Source organism: Tauraco erythrolophus, chromosome 6 (genome assembly GCF_009769465.1).
Source record: "Tauraco erythrolophus isolate bTauEry1 chromosome 6, bTauEry1.pri, whole genome shotgun sequence".
Taxonomy (NCBI): Eukaryota; Metazoa; Chordata; class Aves; order Musophagiformes; family Musophagidae; genus Tauraco; species Tauraco erythrolophus.
Genome location: NC_141470.1, coordinates 4,722,203 through 4,732,865, shown reverse-complemented (window position 1 = coordinate 4,732,865; position 10,663 = coordinate 4,722,203).

Below are 10,663 nucleotides of genomic sequence, written 5' to 3'. Positions count from 1 at the left end.
ATTCACTGTGCCTCGTCGAGAGCCAAAACCCAAACAACACAGCTACTGTAAAACGGAACAAGAAACGTGGCTCCCGTCTTGCATCTGGCATCGCCTGAGAGAGGTGGTCTCCTGCTGTGGCCTCTGTTCAGAGGAAGGGACTGAAAGGCCAGAGGAAGTAATTTGAGACTACATTTAGGAGTTACTCAGTTAAAATATAGATTGTAGCCATATATTGCTTTGACTCGACCTGCCCTCAGAGCTAGATCTTCCCAGAGAAATGATCTAGTTCGATTTTAAGCAAGTAGAAGAGATGAAAAAGCATAGATCATCAACAGTCACTCCAACATCTCTGAGATATTTAGACTCATTACTACTCTCAGCCTCCTTCCCTAGTTTTAAGTTGCAGAGTGGTTGCAGCTGGGCACCAGTAAGGGTAACACTTTTTCAGTGCACAGCATTGCCCTCGCTTCTTGTCTCAAATATCCTTGCATGGTGATAGGAACCATGAAGTAATAAACATCAGAAATTAATGGAAAATTCCCTTCAACAGGACAGGGAAAATTTTCTGGCTCAGCTATCCTCCCAGGCTTCACTGTGCTTTCAACACCTTGAAGAAAAGTACTTTGCATTTTGCTAGCATCTGTCATCAGTGTTATCTGGCAGTAGTGTCCAAGGACACACATTTTTTTTTTTTCCAGAATGGCAGAGCTTGTAATTTGGGCTCTAGAAGAACAGCCTGATGTCTAAGATGAGCTGAGCAGGATGATGTTTAGTAAGGGCTGGGAGCTAAGGCGGCTTGGACCACGCTTCTTGCACTCTTTTGGAGGTCAGTTTGAAGTTTGGATTGAAGGGCAGAGCTTTGGCAGCATTCTTTATGCATTTCAGAATTAAGTCTCCAAATGTATTTGGTTCATTTGCTGAAAGATAAGCATGATGAGTGAATACTAATACTTGACACTTTATATTGTTTCTTCTGTGGGTAATAATCCAATTGAGCAAGAATAGTAGCAAAGTGAAATAGTGCTTTGTGGCCTTCCAGCATGAGAAGGCTTTTCTGCTTACTTGGTCCTTTAGTGTCCCAGTGTGGTTATTGTACAGAGCCAGATATTGTTTGTCAAGACTCTACATTGTTTGCACAGTCCAAAGCACAAAACCAGAGCATGGGGCTCGGCCGTTGTGTCAGATGTTACAGCACAACACGTAAATAAATCACTGCAAGTAAACAACTCCAAACCGTATCAAGAGTGTGTCTGTGTTGTTTCTCCAGGGTGAGTCCCCTCTGTTTGCAGCTCATGCCAGGGATACAAAGTGCTGGGGTGAGCCAACAGAAGGTCCTCTGAAGGGTGGCATCAAGGGATGGGGGTACGGTGAGAAGGGGTGCAGTCAGCAATGGAGCCCTATGCTTGGCCAAGCATAGGAAACCTATTGGCTTTTTCAGGGAGGTGGCAGCTAATCAAAGCTTAGGTGGCTTTCCTGCAGCTGCGAGGAGGTTAGGGAATAGGATGTGGGCATCGGGTTCCTCCTAGATACTGGCTCCATCTCCAAAACAAAACTGAGAAGTGTATTTGGATTCAGTCTTTTTGCTGATCTCCATACTTTCAAGGTGGTGCTGATGATGCTCTGTGCACCACGCATCTGTAAGGAGGACTACCTACTTAGCTGACCCAATACCATCACTGCAACGACACAGAGATCAAAAACTGCACATAAAAGGAAAGAGAAAACAGATTTGGGGGGCAAGAGTGGGAAGTCTTTACCTCACTGACAGTTTGAGGGCACTCTCACCCCCCCCAGTCGGTGTCAAAGCACAAGGAGAAACAACAAAGCGAGTCTGCTGGAGCCCCGGGGCTGCCACCAGCCCGTCAGCTGCGGCGAGGCTGATGCTGCCGAAGCATTTGCCGCAGAGGTGGAGGGAAAAGAGCTGCATTTTTGCCACACAGGGAGCTGAACACGGGTGGTGCATTTGTGGGGGACAATCCTGCCCGTTTTAGAGGATTAGGTGGGATCACTCCGTAACGCCCAGCCCAGCACATTGAGAAGCGGCAGTAGCCACCACAGAACCATTCATCTCCCAGCCCCACTGTTCATTGTCACCTTGGATTTATTAGAAGCCTTTTTCCCCCCCATGGTATTTAAAAATTAAAAGGGGACTGGCCCCAAACCCTCCATCTGCCAGGGGAGAGTGGCACCTCACCCAGCAGCTGGGTCAGCCACTACCAGGGCTGGCCCTGGAGCTTTGCAGCTGGTTCCTCTGCTTCCCCAAACCCTTAGTGACCACCAAATGTGGAATAAACCCCGTGAGGAAAGGGGCTCCAAGATGCCCCTGAGAAGACAGCTCAGACCTGAATCCTGCTCCCTACCCGGTTTTCCAGGATGGCTCTCCTGAGCATCACGAGGTGCAGCAGCGGCTCAGAACGCGGCTCTGCAAACCCTGTCCCCGTCCCATCCACGCTGCTCTCCCACCCCTGGGTGCTTCAGCACCAGCCTCCCCAGAAACGGAGCAGCTGACAGCAGCGCAGTCAACACACTTATTTTTTCCCTTGGATCAAACCAATTTCAAGCGGAGGCTTCAGAGAGCCGCGAAGTCTATTTAGCACATACGCCGTTCCGCGGGAGCCTTTGATTATCTTCCAGATATTTTTAGAGCCCCTTGTAAATGAGCTGTGGCTCCATTTGTGTGGCAACAGCTCTGCGAGAAGCAGTCCCCGGTCCCCCGTGCCCACTGCTCCGTGCCATCGCGGAGCCGGACCTGGCACAGTCCTGGCCCTCAGATTTAAACCCCGCTTAAACCCACTGATGCTCTCGTTTTCCTTCCCATCTCAGGAGAGGCAGAAAGGGAAAAGAGCCCCCAGGGAGCACAGCAAACCCCCTCTGGTTATTCCCTCAGCACCGTGGGCATCGCAGTCCTCCTGTTTCCAGGAAGAAACACCACATTGGTTTTTTTTTTTTTTGGCTAAATCAAGTTGGAAGTGGCAGCTGCTAACAACAGCCATCTCCGTGGACCACGTCAAGGACACCAGCAGAGCTGGGAAAGAGCGTGCCAGGCTTTAGTGCTATGACAACCATCACAGAGGAATTTTTCCATCTCCTTTTCGTTCAGATTGACGTGAGAATCTTAAAAACAAAGGGCACCTTCAGCCCTAAATCACAGAAATTCGTGCAAGCTGCCCTTCCTGCCACCGGCTCGGATCACACGCTTTGCTGAAGGGCTCTTGCTTTTAAGTTTGGAAGTTACCAGCAAGGATGCTGATCACTGCCGACGGCGGTGGTCGAGTGTCCACAGCACAAAACCACTTCCAGGAAATCAGTTACAAACCAGCAATGCGTTTCACACGCCGCTCTTGTTCTCTACACACGGTTTTGCTGCTGGAAGAGAAGCATCGCCCTGCTCTATGCACTGCCAAGTGACCAGCAAAGGCTAAACCCCAGAGATGAGGTTTCCACCACTGGCTGCCAGGTGCCCAGCAAACTCGGAGCCCGTGAAGTTGGAGCTGAGCCCCTGACAAGCGCCAGGATTTTGCTGGGCTTGCTTACTGCTCGAAAATCAGCGTTTTTTAAATCACTACAGTGAAAGCTGCCAGAAAACAGCAAAATGGTCGTAATACTTGGACTGCTCAGTGACTTCGAGGAAGTCACTGAAAGCAGCCTTTTCTCTTGGATCCCTAATTTCGGGATATTTTCACTTCTGAGTCTGGAAATTGGCTCTTGCTTCCAGTCCCTGTGGCTACTGTCCCTGGTTACAACTGTGTGGTTTTCACTCCAAAACCAAAGCTTCTGCAGGAACCGACACATCCACACGCACGCTTCCCCCGGGACCAGAGCCCTCTAAGCCCAAACCACCCTCCAGGCCAGAACTACCACCCAAATTTCCTTCCCTTTGGGAGGACCAGAGAGATGAGCAGCACCGGCACCTCGCAGCCAGAACAGCCACTGGTGGGACACAGCTGGACATCAGGTTACAATCCAAGATGATGAGCATCCATAGGACAGTGGAGCCTCCGTTGTGGAGGAGCAAATACCCTTTTCTACCACATGCATCCATTGCATTAAACATCTGCCAGAGGGCTAAACCGCTTGCGCGCTTCACGTAATGCTGGTTTATCCACTGGTATCCATTCCCAGGTACCCATACCCAGGCTCAGTTGGAAAACTGATCCCTCCAGACACAAGTAAATTAAAGAGCCAGTCCTGTTGATGAGAGCTTTCACCTCCACATACTGCAGCTCAGCAGCACTACCAGTATCAACACTCCCAGTACGCAGTGCCACGTACAGTATCCATACAGTCGGCTGCACAGCTCCCTCCTGTGTTTCCTGGTTCCCCCCCACTACACAGACACATTTACAGCTCAGCAAGCAACTGCTGGAGCTGGAACGAGGGTTCTTCTGACTGCATTTCTCTCTAGCTGCAGTTGGGTTGGCCTAAACCTTTGCGATGTCCCTCCTGCTTGCGTTGCCGTGCAAACAACTTTCACGTCAAAGAAGAAACCAAAGTTAAATCGGCTCTTTCTTTTAAGGGTAGAAAAAGTCCCGCTTCCCCTGGCTTTGGAGCACACAGAGCTCAGGAAAAGACTCTCCATCCATTCAAACCAAACCAGGAACACACACGCAAGGTTTCGTCAACGCACCCACCACGGCGAGGCCAACGATACCACCGCTGCACCCAACTGGAAAAGGGAGTGCACGGGCTGCAAGGGCACCCACTCCGTATCCCAACCCGACCGCGGCTCGTGCCGACGTACCTGCGCTGGTGCTGACCCAGCCCGTGAAGAAAGGATGCAGCTCCATCACAGGACATGCTGGACCTGTTCACCGAGGTGAAGACGTTGAGAGGTTGCCTGATGGAGCGAGTCAACCAGGAGGCAGAGCTGCAATCGAACCTTCTGGATAAACGAGCACTGGATCCGTTCCTTACGCTCGTGGGCTGGAGAAGAGGGTGCATCAGCTGAGATACCCCTGCTCGGGGAAAATGACAGTAACCTCCAAGAACAAAGTGAAGAACTAGCAACCCAACTTGATAAATTTAAATGTTTTTTTATTAACAATCATTTTACATTACAAGGATAATATGACAAAAGGAAGGTTCTCGTGTACGTACTATGATATATCAACATAGCTCTATTCGTATCCAGTGTCCTAGGTCCTTTCACACAGGTACTATAAAGCATAGTCTGCAAAGTAATAACATTTTAATGTTCTCCAAAAAAGTGATATTAACATATTAATACATATGTAGTAATAGACGTCTAGATATTTTTCTCTCATTTCGTGTGTGTGTGTGAGTGTGCGGTGGGTGGGTGGGTGGGTGAGAGATCGCTTGAAACAGTTCAGCAGGGCTGTGCTTGGATGCGGATACGGAGAGGTTTGAGACGAAACCTCCTGTTTTCTGGAAGTAGAAAAGGCGCTTTTTGCCAACAGTCGGGTGAGGCGATGAGGACGCCGTGACCGGCAGAAAACTCCCGTCGCCCTCCTGTAACATTCGGGACATTACAGCATATGAGACGTGGTTCCCCCGCGGAGCCCAGCGAGCTTATTCGACACGAGGTGCAGTGCATGGCAGCCCCTCGCCGGGCGCCGGCACCGCCGGCACCGCCGGCACGGGCGGGCGGCGATGCCGCGGGCTGCGCCTACGCGAGCATCAGTGGCATCTGAAGGAAGGGGGCTGGGAGCGAGGAAACCATCTCTGAGGTTCGTGAGGAACGCGTGCCGGGGAGCTCCCCGCCGGCACCGCGCAGCCGAGGGGCCGCGGCGGAGCGGGGAGCTGCCGGCAGGCGGGTTGCGGCTGAGGTGGATTACCAGTTGTGTGGAAGAGAGAGGTTTGGGAGAGGGCACCGAGGTGTGCGACAGGGCTCGGGGGGGGGAGCTTGCACGGCGTCTGCTCATGCAATACCAGTGTAACGCGGCGTTCGGCCGGCGGAACTGCAACTCGCCCTCCTCCCGACCCAAGCCAACAACTACAACAAACGGCGAGGAGGATGCGAGGTGGGCATCCTACGAGCGCTGTGTGAAGGGAGGGATGGAGGGACGAGGCGGCTGTCCATCCCGCAGGCATCAACAGACATTCAGGGAAGGCTGATCCGTTGCCTGGATCCAGCCCCAGTCCCAGCACGGAAACGCCTGTCGTGCTAAAAGAGGTGTCTCTTTGCACGGGCAGGGCCAGAGGGGTGCACCCTTGGGTGCCGCGGTCCGGCATGGTCAGCACGCCGCATGTTGGGGCCACTGACCGTGTCTTTGCCATTGCTTCGTTCCCTTTCCTCCGGAAAAAACACGCCGGCCTCTGGCCAGGCGGGCTGCAAACCCTCCAAGGAGCAGCAACGAGACCCAAGGGAGCTGCGCGCCCCCCATCCTGACCGCTCCGAATTCCCTGCCACCTCCGGCCGCGCCACCCTCCCTCTGCTCAGTAACGCCTTCGCTCTCCGGCTGCCGGTATCCCAGCGCCGCGGCCGTGCCGCTGACCGATGCCCGGGAGCGAACGCATCCTCTTGCTGGGTCTCCCCTGCAGCGTGCCGGCACCGGCCAAGGAACGCCGGGCGAACCAGCAGAAAGCCACGTTTTCAACGGCACCGGTAGCCACAGATGCCAACTGCACCCGTGCAGAGAGAGAAAAGTGCATATGAGGGTGGGATATGGATCTGTCCAAGTGCGAAGGCGCAGGACCTCAAGCCAGAGGCTTAGACAAGGACACTCGAGCATTTTCCCCCACCAAGACATGCCCCTTCTACGCAAACCTTATTCAGCACTCGGTTAACACGCCGGCAAGGAGACCCCCTGCCCTGCCCACAGCGAAGCCCCTCTCCATAGAGTGCCATACACTCAAATGTAGGCCTCAGTGTATGGCTAAAACTATCCCAAAGTCTTCAGTGTTACGTGCCTTGTGCCAGGACACAGGGCCAGCCTTACACAAGGGTGGTTGAGTCTATCTCTATATTATATCTTTATATCTATTGAAAACATAGAAATATATAAATATATAGGATTTTATTTATAGATATATAAGCATGTGATTTTAATCTTTTGTACTGTGTGTATATGTACTGGGATGTGCGTATATACAATATATAGACCGTATGCACATGTACTGTATACATACACTAGCTCACATGCACACACATCATACGTGTCTCCAAGGGAGACAGGAATTGCATAGGCATTACTGCATTGAATATAACGGCTGGGGGAGCAACGTACCATTTATCTGCTTTTTTAAGACCTTTTTTGACAGGGCTGAGGGGAGAATCTGCAAAAGCAGAGGCTGATGCCGCTTGTTTGCCAGCTGGCTCCCTAGGGTGTCCCACCCGCCGGTCAAACAAACAGCAACCCTCCCGAGATAACAAAGAAAGGGGACCCCGAAGACCCCGCGGGTCACCCGCTCGAGTTTGTGCTGCGAGAAGGAGACGGACCGAGCCTGAACCACGTCGGAGGAGTCGCGCCGGCAAAAGCGCGACCGGCACAGGGGACACCGCCGCGGTCAGCTCGAGATGACGTGCCAGGACTCTGCCCACCACGTCCCCCTCGTAGCCCCTCTGCGGCTCCCGGGCGCTTACGCTGGTACGGGAAGAGCTTTGGTCTCTTGTGAGGATTATCCCTGCGGAGTTCGGTCTCGTGGCCGGAGAGCCGGGAGCCCCGCGGCCACCGGCGAGCCCTGCAGAAGGACGTGTTGGCGTGTGCTTCACGGATTTCTGCTTCGCAGCAGGGTAAAGGAGGCAAGGAGCCTGAGCAAAAAGTGGGGAGGGGAAATTGGCAACCAAAAAGACCACGGGCTAGGAAAAATCCCAACCCGAGGGTCTGGAGAAGTGTGCATTATTCACAGTCAGGTGCCCTGGCCGAGACGCAGCGGCGGGAGGAGAGAATAAAGAGCTCATTGGAGAAAAACTAAATCCCGCTCCCTCCGCAGCCGAAGCAGCTCAAGACGCTGTGAGCAACATGATGAGAAGAACCTCGCTCCATGCAGCAGGAAGGGCATCCATCAAACCCAGCACACGGCCATCTCCGAGCCCAGGAGACCTCCTGCACGGCCCTGGGCTTTACGGACAGGGCACGGAAACACACCTGCTCCCAGGAAAGGCACTGGGAAGCTGGGGGCTCTTTGCATTGGTATTCATCCCTCCTCCCTGTCTTGCTCCTGCCGGCAGTCACGTTTCCATCCACAGACCATCCCTGGGAGTAACAGCTCCAGATGGGAGATAGGCGGGTAAACCTGGAGGGAACGCTTGCGAAGCACCTGCCTCGGCCCAGGACAAAGGCCGGGATTATTTTCCGAGGTGGGGGCGATAAGGAATTGTTTGTGTTGCCCGGCTGCTCCGCGGAGCGCTCATTTCCCCCCATCACCCAGGTGAGGGATCTCTGACCTTTCCCATCGCAGGTATCCGCTGTATCCCGCGGGTATTTGCAGAAGCAATGAGCACTTTCCCTTCGCCAGCTGAGCGTCTGGAGGGATTTCTTTTTTCCCCTCGCAAAGAGCTACGGAATCGAGCAAAGGAAAAAGTAAACGGGGGAAAAAAAGGGAGGAGGGAAACTGTCTGTACAGCCTCTCCAACAACCACAGCAGCTCAGCAGCAAATATCTTTTTTTTTTTGTTACTTTTGCTTCTGCTGCCACGTGCGGGGTCGGCAAGGCAGACCCTTCCCCACCTGCACGTCACTCCTTGTCCTCAACATCAACCTTCCCCTTCCCCACCTGCAGCTCCGAGACTAACACAGCAGCAATCCTTCCATCTTTCTTCTTTTTTTTCTCTTTACATCCCCTCAAGTTTTAAGGGAGGAGGGATCCTGCTGGCTCCCTGGTAGGCAGGGAGCAGCTCCGTGAGCTCCGCGGCAGCCCAAGGGCTACACACCCCCCACGTACAGAGGTCCCTTCCTACGGTCAGCCCACCACCCGCCCCATCCATACAGCTGGCAGAGGGCTTCCAGTTTAATTCTTGCTCCTCTAGATGAAGGGATCAGTTCCACCATGCCATTTGCTGGGTAAGACGGGAAGAAATGCAAACAAAGCCCACTTTTTTTTGGCTTGCTCGGTGTTACGGACCGATGCCCCCGCGCTGCGACGGCGCGATGCCCTGACCCGGCTTGCGACGGTTCCGCGGGGAGAAGTGCCCGGTGGTGTCCCCTCCAGCCCGAGCCAGCCTGTGGGCTGCACACACCATCCGAGGTAAGGCCGAGGGGAAAGGGATTAAGTGCTACGGAGGGTACCTCGCCTGCCCAGCCCTCGCCGATACATTCGCAGCATCCGCTCCACCCGCCTCGGACCATCCGGCTGAAGGGCCCCGTTCCACCGCAAAGACGCACGGATTCGCCACCGCTACTGCTCGGTCCCAGCCCAGTCCCATAGGGACAGAGAGGAAACCCTTCCAAAACCTTCACCAACACCGCTTGAGCTGTTCCCGGTGGGTCGGAAAGCCGAAGCGGCGCACGGCGGCCGCGCGGTTCCGCCGAGGGCAGAGGGGGGTGGTGGGAGGTGAGGCAAGACCTAGGTAGAAGTGCGTGTTTTCCTGGGGAAGACAGTGCGTGAACCCTGGCAGTGAAAGTGACTCCGAGAGAGATCGGTTCCAAACATGCTACATCTCCATTGAAAACAAACAAAAAAGTTTAAAAAATAAAATAATATTATATATATATATATATATATTTATATAAATGAAAAGCTATCAACTAGCAGCAACGGTTCTAGAGATATCTTAGCACCAAGACCAAGGGCAGGGGGGTAACAGGAGAAAGGAAAGGTTCAGTGTTGCTGATACCACCATCACGTTTCCGAACAACACAGCTTGGCACAAAGCTCGTCCCTCTGGGAAGTGAGAACATGTCGGCTTGGACACCTTCTGGACCACAGGTTCTCACTCCCGCGATGGTCTGGTCAGGTTGGTGCTGTCCATGCCACATCAGCGGGGCAAGGCACTAGCATCTGTGGAGTTTTTGCACCTTTTATATATATATTTTTTTTTTTATTTTTTTGCTTTTCTAACCTGAAGTGATATTGTGTGAACAGCTGGAGCTCGTTTACTTTAAAAGAATAAAACAAAGAAGAACCCCGAGCCCACAAAACAATCTCTTTGTGATGAAAGGTGCAAGTCCCCCATTCACATTTCAGCTGGACTCCGCATCCCTTCAAAGAAAGGAAGAAATATTTCACAGGAAGAGGCAGAGCAGCCCTTCCTCCTGCTGTCATCAGTCTGCTGTGCTGTGGAACATGTTACCTTGGTCACAAGAGAATACGTGAACCTTTGTAGGACATCATCACACGAATATAATCCAAGATAATCTTGCATTGATAGCTCCTGCCACCAAACCGCAGCAGGTTTTTCTTTCAGTCATTCCAAACGAAACGAAACGAAACGAAACAAGAAACCCACAACAATCTAGGATTATAAAGACATAGTATAAATAATGTAAATTAGAATATAATTTTTTAAGCCTTTGAATCTCCGCCCAGAGACGGCTCTTGACTCATTGGCTGTCTAGCTTCCACAGCAGCCCTGGTTTTGAATGAATAGTTGTATATATATATATATATTTTTATCTCCTACAATATAAAAATATAAATGCAAAAATTTCCCCCTGCCTTCTCTATTTTGCTATTTTATAGTCTGCACGTGACATCATGTTATATAACATACGTACGATCGACTGGTACTACGGTTACCATAAACGGAGCTGAACGCCAAGTGTTACTCTACAGCCCAAAAG